We start from the raw sequence: 13219 nt of genomic DNA on the forward strand, positions 1-13219 counted from the left end.
GCCGGTGGGGACGCCCGCAGGGGACAGCGGGGAGCCACGACGGGGGCGGGCGGTGAAAAGAGAGAGAAACACGGGAAAGCGTGAGATTTCTGACAGGAAGAAAGAGAAGAAGGAGGCACTTTTGCAGGTGGAGGAGGTCGGGCGCCCCGGCATGGGGGGGTTTGGGGGGGGGGGGGGGCTCCCTTCCTCCCCGCTTTCCGCACCGTCGCGCACCGCCGCGCCGGGCCGCGCCGGGCCGCCGGCGCGGTGACTCAGCGGCGGCCCCGCCCCCGCCCCGCCCCGCCGCTCCCTCGCGGAGCCGGAGCCGGAGCTGGAGCCGGGGCCGGCGCGGCGCGGCGCGTGCGGCGGGGCCGCGCCACAAGTCAGTCAGTCAGTCACGCGGCGAGCGAGCGAGCGGGCAGCTGCCGCCCTCCCTGCTGCCCTCGCTGCTTCCCGCCTCGCCTCGCCTCGGGGCGCCGCCTGCCCTCGTCCCCCGCGAGGTAGGTGCCGCGCGCGGGTCTCCCGGCACACAAAGGAGCGGGGGGGACGGCGGCGGGCGAGGGGGCTCCCCGCCGGGGGGTCCCCCCCGCTGCACCCCCCCGCTGCACCCCGCGGCCTCGGCGCTGGGCGGGGGGGGGGACCCGGGCGCTGGCGGCCGGTCCTTCAGTTTCTACCTTGCGGAAAGGGTGAAAACCGCAACAATGGAGCCCCGATCCTTCCCTCGGCGAGAGGAAGCACCGAGGATGCGCCGTGCCGGGCTGCACCCCGCGGCGGCCGGGGCTGAGGCTGCTCGGCGGCTCCCGCCAGGCAGGCGCTTAAATCCGCGCCTGGACGGGGTTTTTTTTGCAGATAATGGAAGTTTTTTTTCTTCCTTTCTTTTTTTCCCCCTCTCTCCGCTTTTGGCTCGCAAATGCGGCGGAGCCGGCGGGGTGTTTTTGTTTGCCAGTCCGCGCAGCAACTTTTGTTCCCCGGTTCGGGGGCGGTTTTGGGGGTCTCCGCTGCGCGGGCGGGCGGGACTCGGCGCCTCCGTCGCGGCCTTTCCCCGGTGCCCGCCGCGGCCCGGCCTCGGGGCGAAACGGGAGGTGAAAGGGGAAAACGCGTTACTTTGGCACCGCGGAATTATTCCCTGTGTTTTCCGTCCCGTGAAACGTGAATTCGGAGCGGCGGCCGCAGCCGAGCGTCCGATGCGCGGAGGAGCGCGGAGGGTGGATGTTTCCTGACGAGACTTTAGTGAAGAAGTAGGAACTGGCCGTGGTGCGAGGCCCGGGGACCGGCCCTGTCTCTCCAGGCGTCCGCTCCCGCAACCGCCATCCTGTCAAAGTTTCCCCAGACGGCCCCGAGAGTTCAAACGTCCAGATTTTCCTATGCGCTGGCCGGTATAACTGCGTGGATTGGGAAAATCTGGGTGTTCGCTAGGGCTAGGGCTGCAACGCAGAAGGTCTGTGTAACTTAAATACTTGCTTGCTGCTTCCACTTACTTATTTATTGCAGCTGAATGAGCTCTGGCATATGTCAGTACTGTGTGAATGCTGTACACGGCCTTGGCTGGCGTCAGCGCGGAGTCTGATCGGGTAAATTCGGCGCGTGCTTGTAGCAAACTCGAGAGTGCAACAGGAACGTGCGAACTTTCAGTTTTCATTGAGAATTTGCAGGCAAACACAGGCAACAAAATGAGGAAAAAGTACTTCTGAGTGAGCATAATATGGTTGCTGCGTGTAGTTTGTGGTGGGAGTACTGTTGAATAACTTTCTGGCAGCAGTGCTGTTCTGCACTGGGATATACGTTTTTGCACCAAATCCCGTAGCACCAACTGGGATATTGAACTTTCATTGACTTGGCAGAGAAGTAGCAGCATGGAAGAACATTGTTAAAATGGGACCATTTGCTTGTGGATCTTGCAGGCGATTTGAGATGCAGTTAAACTGTCTTTAATCTGCTCTTGATAGGAACAGGACACTGAAAATCTCTTTCTTTATTGGTGGTTGTTTTCCTAGCAATATATGGACAGACAGCATGTACTACGAATGTGATAGCTGCTTGCTTACTGTCAGTGATATTTGCTCAGTAACAATAAACAATTGTTTGCTAGACTTTATTAAAAACAACCGTGAATGTCCTGTATCTTCTAACACAAAACCTTTATTGTCTTAAAGCAACCATGGGCCGATTTCATGCTTGGTGTAGTTCCCCTGATGTCAGTGGAGTTTCGCCAGGGATGACTTTGGCAGGTGAAGTGTCGCTAGTGTATTTCAGAGTCCACAATATTTAAGAATAACGTTGCTATTTTATCTCCGGCACTTTAGTATTGTTAATTAAAACGTTGTGCTGATAGGCCTGAAAGTAGGGGGTAGCGGTGGGAGAGTCGTCTGATCAGATCATCTAAATACTCTCCCCACTTACTTTCTCCTCTGTTTCAGTTCTTATGTCCCTTAATTTACGATCTTGCTTCTTTTTCAGTCTTGGCATCTTTTTTCTCTCTTCAAAGTTAAGAAGAAGTTTCTCTGAACTCGCCTGGGCCATTTAAAGTTTTGAGATTAGCTGTATTGAACTGTTCCACGGTAACAGTCCAGCAGTAGGTAAGTGAAGAACTGTGCGGCAGGTGCAGTTCTGAGGTCTTTCCTTCCTCGCACGTGCTCACACCTCTTTACAAGCTCTTTTGGGTGGTAACCGCGCTCAGTGCGTTTGCTGAAGTGGCAGGTTGTTTGACAGAGTCGCATAGTGCAACAGCCAGTCTTGAGATAGATGGAGTAGATCGGGGTGGGCGTGGAGAAATTCACTGAATTTTTACATAGTGCCACACTCATGATGTTGAGAAACAGAAATGTTTTGGAGTGTGCCCCTTCATCATGTCAGTGAAGAAGGAAGAAACATCTAAAAAAAAGTGGAGCAGAAGAAAAACTGGTAAAGATAAAAGCAAACATTCTTTTTTACAAGCTGTGGGAGGAAGAGTGAAATTGTTTAACTATTAATTGGCTTTAATAGAACTTATTTGGCTCCATCAAAGTTTCAAAAATGATCTTACTGAATAGAACTGTGTTATCTTTGTATCCAGTTAGCAAAATGAAATACATGTGGCCAGCCCTTAGGCTCTTCTGACACTGTGGCAGTTTTAAACAGAGCAAGTTTCAGTGCTCAGCTTTACAGAATCTTTACTGAGCCCTTTTTGTTTCTGACATTTGTACACTGTACAGCTTTGGATCAACCTATTTTGATCTCATAAGTATGCAAAAAGAACATGTCATATGCAATTCCCAGCTGATACTGTTCTGGCATTTTTGGGAAAAGAAAGCATCAATGAGCAAAATCCACTCACCATCTAACTTTGAGGGAAAAAAAAGTGCTTAATGCTTCTTAAAATCAGTAACTAGTTTAAAGTTTATTCTGGTCTGGCCAGACTTGACATGTGCTTGAGTATCAGTGGAAGTATGGTTTGCAACTTAACGTGAAATTGCAAAGAGCCTGCAACTTTTCTCTCTTTACTTGAAGAACATGTAAGTTGGAGTTTAATATAAGCCAGCAGAAGGTTCAGCTGTGAAAGGGGAACTGATCCCATTCTACCCTGAACATAAAGGTGTAAATTTGATAGGAAAAGCTTTTTGTAATAGAAAGAAAAACTCTTTGGCTAGAACTACATTTCTCAATGATACTTCCTTTCTCCCTGTGTTGTGAATCGTCAGACTCATCTTGTGTGTGTTTGTTACATTAATGCTTCCAAAATCATGCTGAAGTGTCAAGGTGCTGTGTCTTCTCACTGCCACATTCCTTTTGAAGGTGAGAAAATTGAGGCACAAAAAAGTACTTTAAATGAACTTGTCCATGATTACACAGGAAAGGTGTAGTGGTGCAAGAACTCGAACTCATGTCCCCCAACCTCTTGGCTAGTGCTGAAAGGAGTGGACTTTCCCCTGCACAAGCCACGTGGAGTGAAGAGGCAAGGCATGATCCAAACTGACTGTACAGCGGGGTATGAAAAACAGTTTGGTTACCCGGTTCCGTGCAATTAGTGGGCGATTTCTTCTATCAACAACAAACGCTTTATGTCAGTCTTTGTTAAGACTATAAAAAAAAAACACAAGTTTTTTGCAATGGAAAGTGCTTAAACAAAGACACCAGCATACATAGGAGAGAGAAGAAAAGAATAGGGTGCATTTTTCTTCGCCTTACTACCCCTGCCTTTAAATAGATTGGTGCTGTGTTTCCAGATTGGTCTCTGGCTGGATCTTTGGGGAGGTCCTTCATCTGGCCTGTTGTACAGTTGCGTGTAGGCAGGTGCCAGCACAAGGGAAGCGAAGGCTTTGCACAGCCAGCAGGGTTGGGGCAAGAGCAGAACTGCCTCGCTGCGCCCCCTCCGGTTAGGTCAGATGATGTGACTGTAGATCCCCACCCTGAGAGACCAGGCTCTTTTCCTTTTAAAGATATTTTCTAAAACAGGTAGGGGAACTACGTTTACTTTTGTCATGCACAGTTGCTTATGTAGCTGCTGTTTTCACCCAGCTGCTGTTCCACTTCAGTGTGTTGGTGTGAAGAGCCGTGTGTGTTGCACAGCAGTGGGGAGTTAAGCGTGGTAGTTCTCTTGTGGCAGAAATCGTCTGGGGAATATATGAACAGGGAGTCTTGACATCTGTGAGAAAAGGAAGGATGTGGTCAAGCAGAACCATTTCTTCCTCTTTCCATGTAACCTGAAAACTTACTTACTGGAGGGTACCTGCCACCTCTGTGTTTCATGATGCTGAAAATACTGAAGTCTGAAGTAACATTCATAGTTACAACACTGAGGTTGGTAGTTGACTGTTTCAATTGCAAAGTCTGTCGTAATCTTAAGTGTTACTTTCAAAACATGTTTCGAGCTGGCGGCTTACTTCTTGTATTTAGGACTACACTATAAAGCTTTGTGGAGTTTGAAAGGCAGGAAAGTCACAGGTAAGGGAGCAGTGGTTCCAAGTAGTATCTATAAATGAATTAGCCGCAAAGACTTTGGGGCATTTGTGTGCAATCATCTGTCCACTGGCCCCATTATATTTTTAAATAACACTTCAAATCAGCAGTTACTCTAATTTTTTAGTCTGACTCTATAGTTGGCAGGGCAGGGTTCATAGTGGCTTGGTGCAACTTGCATTTGAATATGGAACTGTTCAGCCTGGAGGTAATCGAGGCTGCACAGGTAATCAAGTTTGCACAGATGGGACAAGAATCCTAGTTTTATGATGAGAGCAGGGAGTACAAATGCAATACCCTTTGCCTTATTTATTCTGTGTAATAGCTCCTGGATTTACTTACATTTATTAAATTTCTCTGGCAACATGAAGCCAGAAGACTGTCTTTTATGTAAATACATGCTCTTCTTCAAAGAGAGAAATAATGGAGTCAGTTAGGGACAGAAGAACAAATTCCTTCTATTCAGATGAGGTGTGTTTCTTTCATTATTTTACATTTATGCTGAGATTTCAGGCAATACACTTGTTTGCACAAGAAATCCGAAATCCTCTGTTCTGTCCTCTGGCATATTTTAGGCTGTTACATTTACTGCCCCTCTGTACCAGTTGCGCTAGAGAGCTATCCTTAGAATGATCAAGCATGAAATGTATCCTTGTTATAAGGAGAGGTTTAATGTTATGGCCAGCAAGCTTGCTGCTTGTTTTGGTGGGATCGGTCTCAGTTTTATCCTCTTCCCAAGAATTAAAGTTGCCTTTCCTGTAAGTTAGAAAGCTAAAATCCACAAATTCTTCTGAAGGAGAAGATGTCCTCATATTTGACTTTTTGGTAGAAGTGGTCCCTCAGCTTTGCAGTATAGTATACTTTATGGAGGGGAAACTGAGTCTTGAGACTATTTGGTATAGTGTAAAGGGAAACCTGCATTAAGTTACTTTTGCTTATTTGATTATTAAGGGTTCTCCTGTCTGTCTCAGAAGGACATTCAGTTCACCGTGTTTGTGCCAACTGGTGCTAGCTGACTCGCAGAGTCCAGTGGCATCTGCTCTGAACTGGAGCCAACGAGCCACTGCCAGTCAAAGGTATTTCTATAGCAATGGCATTTTGTGGGTCTTTCGGTGGGTTGGTGAGAGGGGGATGATGATGGGAAATAACAGAATGATTCTTTTCTCTCCTTGCATGTACAGTGAATGGGCATTCATGAGACCTCCCGTATATACACAGTCCTTTGTTCTAGTGCGAATAATAAAACGGAGTTAACAGCTCTGGGTATGCAAGATGATGTGACAAGAAGTGGGTCAAGACTGTTCTTGTGTGCATAAATCCAATGCCTATGCTGGATGCTTCCAAACAAGCTGGAAAGATTTCAGAGGAGTTGGAGTTTGTGCTGTCAGATGGGTGAAGTGCACCTCTTGCTGAACAGAGCGCTTAAGGATGAGGATCAAAATGGATGTTCTTGTGTCACTTTGCATGTTGGTACGACTGTAGGGGAGAAGCTTTATTGTTCAGTACCTCTGGAGAACAAGGAGTTTAGTTGGGGCCAAGAGGAATTTTCTTTTTACTGGCAGGATGAGTTGCTGAGCACCTGTGCTGTTTCAGCTGACATACTGTTTCAGTATGTCTTCTACCTCAGTTTCCCTGATGACACTTGCAAAGAAAAAGATGCCTTGCTGAGTGTCCCACTGCATTGCTGCTGCTGACGTCCTTCAGATTTTCTGCTATAGTTGAGCTGCTGAGCGCCCTTCAAGGAAGAGTGCATGTGGCTACCTCTGCCTGTGCTCTCCTGACTAAACAAGTCATAAACTTCTTATGCAAACATATTTTTCCTTCTTTAGAAAATAACTTCTAAAAACTAGCTTTAGAATTAAAGACATTTCATCTCTCTGAGAAATAGAAAGTGTGCATCTCTGGGGCTAATGCTGCATCCCATTGAAAAGATTAACAAAAATATTTATCTGAAATTCCAGCAACTAAAAATTCAGCCCTAAAACTTGTTATGAAGACTGTAGTTCTTGAATATCCATGTCAATCAGCCTGATGTGGACAATTTATTTTAAAAGGAGTATTACACGGCGAAGCAGAAGTTAGAGATGCTGTTGTACCAGAGCTCTCTTTTAGGGGAAGCTCAAGGCTGAATTCTTGTGCCTGTCTTGCTTTCTCATTAGTTAGTGACTGATGAAACTGAGTGAAAAGAGGGCAAGGCTGGAGGCATCAGCTGGCTGTGCTATCCACCAGAAGTGACATACCTTCAAAGTTCCCTTTATAAAAGCAGGTATTTACTGAATGTTCAGTGACTTTTTTGTTTGTTTTTTTGCAGTGTAGTTGGTAAGCAGAATCAAAGAAATTTCTTTGCTTGAGGATGTAATGCCAAGTTAGTACCCCGAGTTAGAAAATAAGTTGGCCAGCTATTGTTTTGTTTTCCAGTGGCCTGAGGACCCTTCCTGCTGAACCGCTCTTGTCCAGCCACTCCTAAACAGACAGTCTCTGCCCCAAAGAATTTACAGTTTAAATAGGGAAGGGACAGTGAGTGAATGGACATTAGAGATGCAAAAAGGTGAAGCATCTTACTTTTTGTGACATTAGTTCAGCCTGTTTTTGCAAATCCAGAATAAAAAGGTTTCCTGCATCTGAGATCTACAGTTTTGCACTGAATGCAACTCTTTGTTGGAAAGTCAGATTCTTCTGAAACTCCAGTGTGGATGTAGTTTTATGTATAAAGGTACCTTATCACTCATATTTAATGCCTTACAGGATAAGTTTTTACTCATTCAGCTGCCTTATAGGGGCCTATATACATTCCAGCTAGTTAAGATTTACATTTTCTCTGTAGAAGCACTAAAAAAGACATTTCCTCTACCTTGTTATCTGCTTCCAGGCAACAAATAGGATATACAGATCCAAGATGACATGGTCCTTTAATTAATGTAATCCATTTGCTAGCTTCTCTTAAAAATTTACTGCAGGGAGGAGGAGCACAGGCAGATACCCTAAGTCTCATTTTCTAAGAAAACTGGGCTTAAAAACCCCCCCTAGACCAGTGCTTTTCACTAGAAAACCTCTGTAACTGGTGTCATTTTTATAGTGAAATTTTTTAAGATTCTTCTAAAATGGGGGCCAGTTTTAGGTGCTCAGTGAGAGATTGATAGTCTGTCTGGTCAGTAATGCTGGTTTGTGTCACTTTTCAGTGTTTCTCTGCATCAAGGGAAGGCTTTGCTTTAATGTTTAATTCTTTTGACTGCCATCATCTAGTAGCCTACAGGGGGAGGGCTGCATTTGTAAGGAATTGTTCTGTGCCCCGAAAGGCAAGGATTTACTAATAAGCTTTAAGGTAGAGAAGTGTGTGATTTCAGAGGAGCTTCTTCCTTCCAAACATTGGCTGAAATTGAATTAATAAGTAGCCCATCAAATGGGGTATAACAAGCACTGATAAACTGCGCTTCATTAAATGACTGTTCTAGGGGATTCTTCCAACTCCTTCCTTCCTTTTTATTATTGGATTTTAATTTCTTTATTGCAGGTAACACCAAGACTAGTAGAATAAAGTATTAAAAAAGAAGTTTGAGTCACAGTGGTCAGTTCATTTATTCATTTCATTATCTCTAGTGATGAAGAAGCCTCAGTTGATTTCCTAATCAGTTTGATGATTCACAAGACTTAAGACTCACCTCTATCTGCAGCGTCGCACTTTAAGGATATTTTCCTTTCTTTCTAATAGGAAGTTGATTAGTTGGCTGCTAAAACAGCCACAGATGTGCTTAATTTACTTTCTAAATGCAGATGTTTAAAGAGTGCCATGAAGTCCAGCAAAGATTCGATTTAGAAAGTACCAGATTACGTGCACTAGTCAACAAAACATTGTGTGTCAGAGATCACTCATTACTGTAAAAGCAATGAAATGAGGAGCTTCTGCTGCCATTCCTGGTGGGCATTTCCCTGCAGGAAGGGGACTGGAAAGAGTTCTGTGCTCTAAAATACGACCATTCAGATTCTTAAGATTAAATGCCTTGGTAATCAATGTGTAATTTTTTAACCTCCATAGTTAAATGCCACAAACCCAACATAAAATATCATGGTTTGCTCAAATGGGAGGCGCAGAGGTGTATTGTAAGACATGGTATCCTTTAGAAAGGAAAGGATATGAAAGCTTAGCAAACAATTTACCAAATTATAATCACTTCAGTTAATGAAGTTAACCTAGGTACTTGCTGCTTAGAGTCTTATAGAGCCATTGTGTATTTAAAAAACAAACTAACAGGGCAAACAAATTCTTCCAGTGTCTGTTTGAAGTAGATAAATGTTTATTATTGTCCTTATTTTACTGATTGGGAAACAAAGGCTGAATTGATGTGCCTTCAGCTATAACCGGTTAGTAGCGAGGACAGAATTTGAACTCAGGACTTTGAACCAATAAAAACAAACAGGTTGAAACATTTGAAAAGGGAGCACAATGAAAAGATAACCTAAACATGTAAAGCTGTATATTTCAAACATAAACGTGTTACCCCAACATAGAAATCATCTTCCTATCAAGGTCTTTAAGCAAGTATGCAACCTAAAGAGCTATTTCTTGCTAAAAACAGGATCTGGTTAGACGATGCTCTCTTCCTTACTTGCCAGTTCTGTGCCTCTTACTTTGCATCTATGGAGTTTATTGGTGCTGAGAAAAATCCTAAAACCCAAATGGAATTTAAATTAAACTTGCCGATAATTGAAGTTCAAAGAAGGAGCACCAGGCAAATTCCACTTTGTCTTGAAAACAAAATCATGCTAGAGATTTCTTTTACTTCTCTTCCAGACAGATTATTTGTGTGAGTCACCCAAACCAGCTGCATTAAATGTGGAAATATAGCTGACTCAGAGACAACTGATTGACATCTTTGTATGGGATGTCAGATACAGCAGTTTAGGATAGGAAATGAAGAATACTTCATTAAATTGCATTTTTCCCTCTGTTCTGGTCAAATATTAATTTTCATTAGAATTGGACTGAGCATATGATAAACATCTCTTTATGCTTTTGAAAAGCTCTTTGGATCATTGAAGGGCCGTGACCCTTACTGGTTTGTTTTTTTTAAATGTAAATATTTTGGAATGGTGCCAATGCTAGTTTTCAAATGACTTGGGGTTCTAAGGTAGTTCCAATGGTACACTGTATTTTCATGTTTAATTGGAATGAATCATAGGACTATTTGTGACCTTTGTGAGAAGACTGTGGTCCTGTAACAGAGTTTGGGATTTTTTTTTTCTTTTTCTGGAGAAGCATTTGGAAAGTGTTTACTTCATTGCAGTACCTAGTGTTTTTAGTCAGTGAGTTTGCATCACTGATGAAAATGGAGAGACAGGGAGTTTTTAGTGGCACTTTTATATAAATTTAAGCAATTTCAGACTTTCTTAATGACCATTTCATGTTTCTAAACATACTTGGTTAAAAGGCAAAACAACTTTTTCTTAGTTTCCTGGGCTGCGAAATATCTTCAGTCCTGGCTGCTGTTTGAATCAGATTCCTTTGCCTTAACTGTCTTGTGCTCTCTGGTGCTTCTGCTTCATCTGAACGTGGATTAACCATCTCTTGACTAAGGGAAAACCTAAAGTAAATAAGTGATAGTGCTCACCAGAGAATCCAGAGGTCCTACAGTGAATGCATGGTGCTCTTTAAAGCAATTTAAAAATATCTCTGTAAAACAATTGTTGATAAAAAGTGGATGAATGGAACTTTAAAACCTGGAATTATTAAAGTTTGGGACATTTAAAGTCCAGATTAGATGCAAATAGGATTAGTTTGAAGCCCTTAAAGGAAGGGGAGTAGAAGAGTGTGTCAGAGAAGTGCTTTCTTTATCTTTACTTGGGATTTATGACTGAATCTAGGGCTTGAAGTTTACATCAGTTTGGCACTGGGGCAGAAGTATCAACCTCCTGCTCAAGGCCAGTGTAGTCGGTTCAAATGATCAGATTTTTCTGCTGTCTTCCTCTCAACCCTCGAACAATTCAGTCTGTACCCTGAGTTGTTTTTTTTTGATGCACGCATCTTATAAGCCTCTTTTATGGAGAGGTTTTAATTTAACTGCACAATTCCTCTCCCCACTTCCCTGGAGTAATTTTTTTTTTTTTTTGTTAAGAATATCAAACTTTTTATCCAGAGCCAGCTGTTTTGAAGCTTAAATCCTAACGTCAGACGTTAAAGGCCTTGGGCTGAAATCCAGCTAAGGTGCACAGATGTGTGTGCACTCAATAAAAGCGAGCAAAAATCTGCCTTGCAGCTGCTGCTCGTGGTGGCACCATGCTTGTCTCCTCCCAGCCCCATTCTGGACTCCACGTGTCGCTTTTGATAGGCAGGGCACAAAGCAGGGTGAAGCTCCGTGATCTGCTACAAGCTTGTATATATTTTCCAGCGTCAAATAATGGTGCTTGGACTGCGGATAGGTTTGTGCCTGGTTCTACTCTAGGCATGAACACAATAAGCAAGGGGGCAAAAAGTGAAGTAGACAGTAACTGGGAAAATCTTCTAGTGATCTGAACTTGTCCTCAAGTGAGCAGCTGGCCTGGGATTAAGCTGGGTTTTTCTTTGCAGCAGAGTGAGGCCTTGTTGCATTATCCAGTATAAGATAATTCGTTGAAGTGTGTGTGTGTGTGTGGGGGGGGGGGTTAAGGATAAGAGTGAAATGCTTCCGAGTAAAGGTGCCAATTATGTAGAGAGTAAACCACAGCAAGTTTGTAAAGTGACCAAAAGCGGTTCTGGCAAAAATCTGAATAAAGTTAATTGAGGTATTATTAAGTAAGAGCAGAGAGGATGTTAGAAGATTTTGAATGACATCCTTTATAACGATGGTGTGTTTCCTTAATAAAAGAGGCCTTTATCCTTTAAAGCTGGATTTTTTTATTTTTTTTAATGTGCCAGAGAAGTCACAGGTCTCATACAAGACACCTAATTTCAGGTGGAAGGCAGGCAGGTAAATTAGAGCTGATCTTTTCTTCATCATGATGTTTGATTAAATTTTGACCCAGTCTCTGGATTGATGAAGAAGATAGATCAGATTATGCTACTACATTATGCTACTAGACTGGAAATAAAACAACGTGTAAGAGAATTGAAAAAAAAAGTCTTTGTGGAATATGTTTGCACCATATGTATTTTCTCTGAAGCTGTAAAGTGTCTAGCTGAGCTGCGCGAGAGAAGCTTGCATGACTTTCGCTCCAGCATCACAAGCTTGAGCTCTTCTGTGCCGCATAACTAAATCCCTGTTGTCATCCGGTTCACATGTAGCCAAAGTGGGGAATTCGCCAGTCTTGCCTACCAGAAACCTTGACTTTGTTTCCTTGACTCTTAGCTTCTCATTGACCCAAATTCCTAGGTTTTATTATTTTTACTTACTTATTTTTTTAAACCTACTTCCAAGGACTGTTACAGCTGTTATCTAACAGCCTTGAAATCATTTACTCCTGGCTGGAGTCTTTCTTTACTCAGCCACCAGTTTACATGAAATGTTGGAGAACTTCATATCGTAGAGGCTTCAAACCCCCTGAAAAGTTGGCTGAAACCAGCCACAACTTGAGTCGTATGTGTGTACACTGAATTTATTGTATAAACAGTCTGAGAAAGTCAGTTATCTTAAATAGGAGATCCAGCATGGTCATATATATGCTTCTTGGTTATCAAATGGTCTCTCTTTCTGGTTGTGTCTTTGCTGCTTACTTTTGCGCCAAGAGAATTCCTTAACGTGGCTCTTGCAGCCTGGTTTTGCTAGAGTCATGCTGGTTTAACTAAAATGTTTGCATCAGAATAGCGGTATAGGTTCTTTCTCCATTGTTTCTAAATGCTTTACAACATGGTTGCTAACTTTAAAAAAAAGCCTCTTGTGCAAGCAAACCACACTAATTTCCTTCAGTGCTATTTAACTGTCATTTAGTGGGTAGCTGAGATGGGGAATACTAGTTCCGCTTTCAATCTCGCTAGCTTTCTGAACAGTAAGCCACATGAAAACTTTGTGAAGCTGAGGGCGGAGAAAAAGTACATATTTCTGCCCCTCATTCTGTTACAATTATGAATATAAAATGCTCATTTAGTGCTTCCTTCTAGAAGCTTTTTGTAACTGAGTGAGCTATTCCCGTAACGCAATGACATGTGCGTAGCAGTCTGGAAAATTAGAACGTATGGGAAACTCTCTTGTTATTTCAAATTGTTACATGTTTGTAAACTTACTTCAGATCTTTGGGCTGAAAGACTAAGCACTGAATTAAACATGCAGCTGAGCTGTATCACAGGAAAATAAATCTTGAATTTACATGCACTGGAAATTTAGGCACACTGGCATGA

At 43.2% G+C, this 13219-nt stretch overlaps 1 protein-coding gene across 2 annotated transcripts in view; it reads left to right on the forward strand.

Annotated features, from left to right (window-relative positions):
* The first annotated feature begins 402 nt into the window (after positions 1–402).
* The window catches only part of FAM107B (family with sequence similarity 107 member B), a 62704-nt gene continuing 49887 nt past the window's right edge, over positions 403–13219 (forward strand). The window contains exons 1-2 of one of the 2 annotated variants that reach the window (XM_067316984.1): positions 422–479; positions 2437–2555. The gene's annotated coding sequence lies outside the window, so the exon portion shown is untranslated. Of the gene's footprint in view, positions 480–2436; positions 2556–13219 lie in introns of both variants that reach the window. The other variant, XM_067316992.1, reaches the window with a different exon arrangement.

Source organism: Apteryx mantelli, chromosome 1 (assembly GCF_036417845.1).
Source record: "Apteryx mantelli isolate bAptMan1 chromosome 1, bAptMan1.hap1, whole genome shotgun sequence".
Taxonomy (NCBI): domain Eukaryota; kingdom Metazoa; phylum Chordata; class Aves; order Apterygiformes; family Apterygidae; genus Apteryx; species Apteryx mantelli.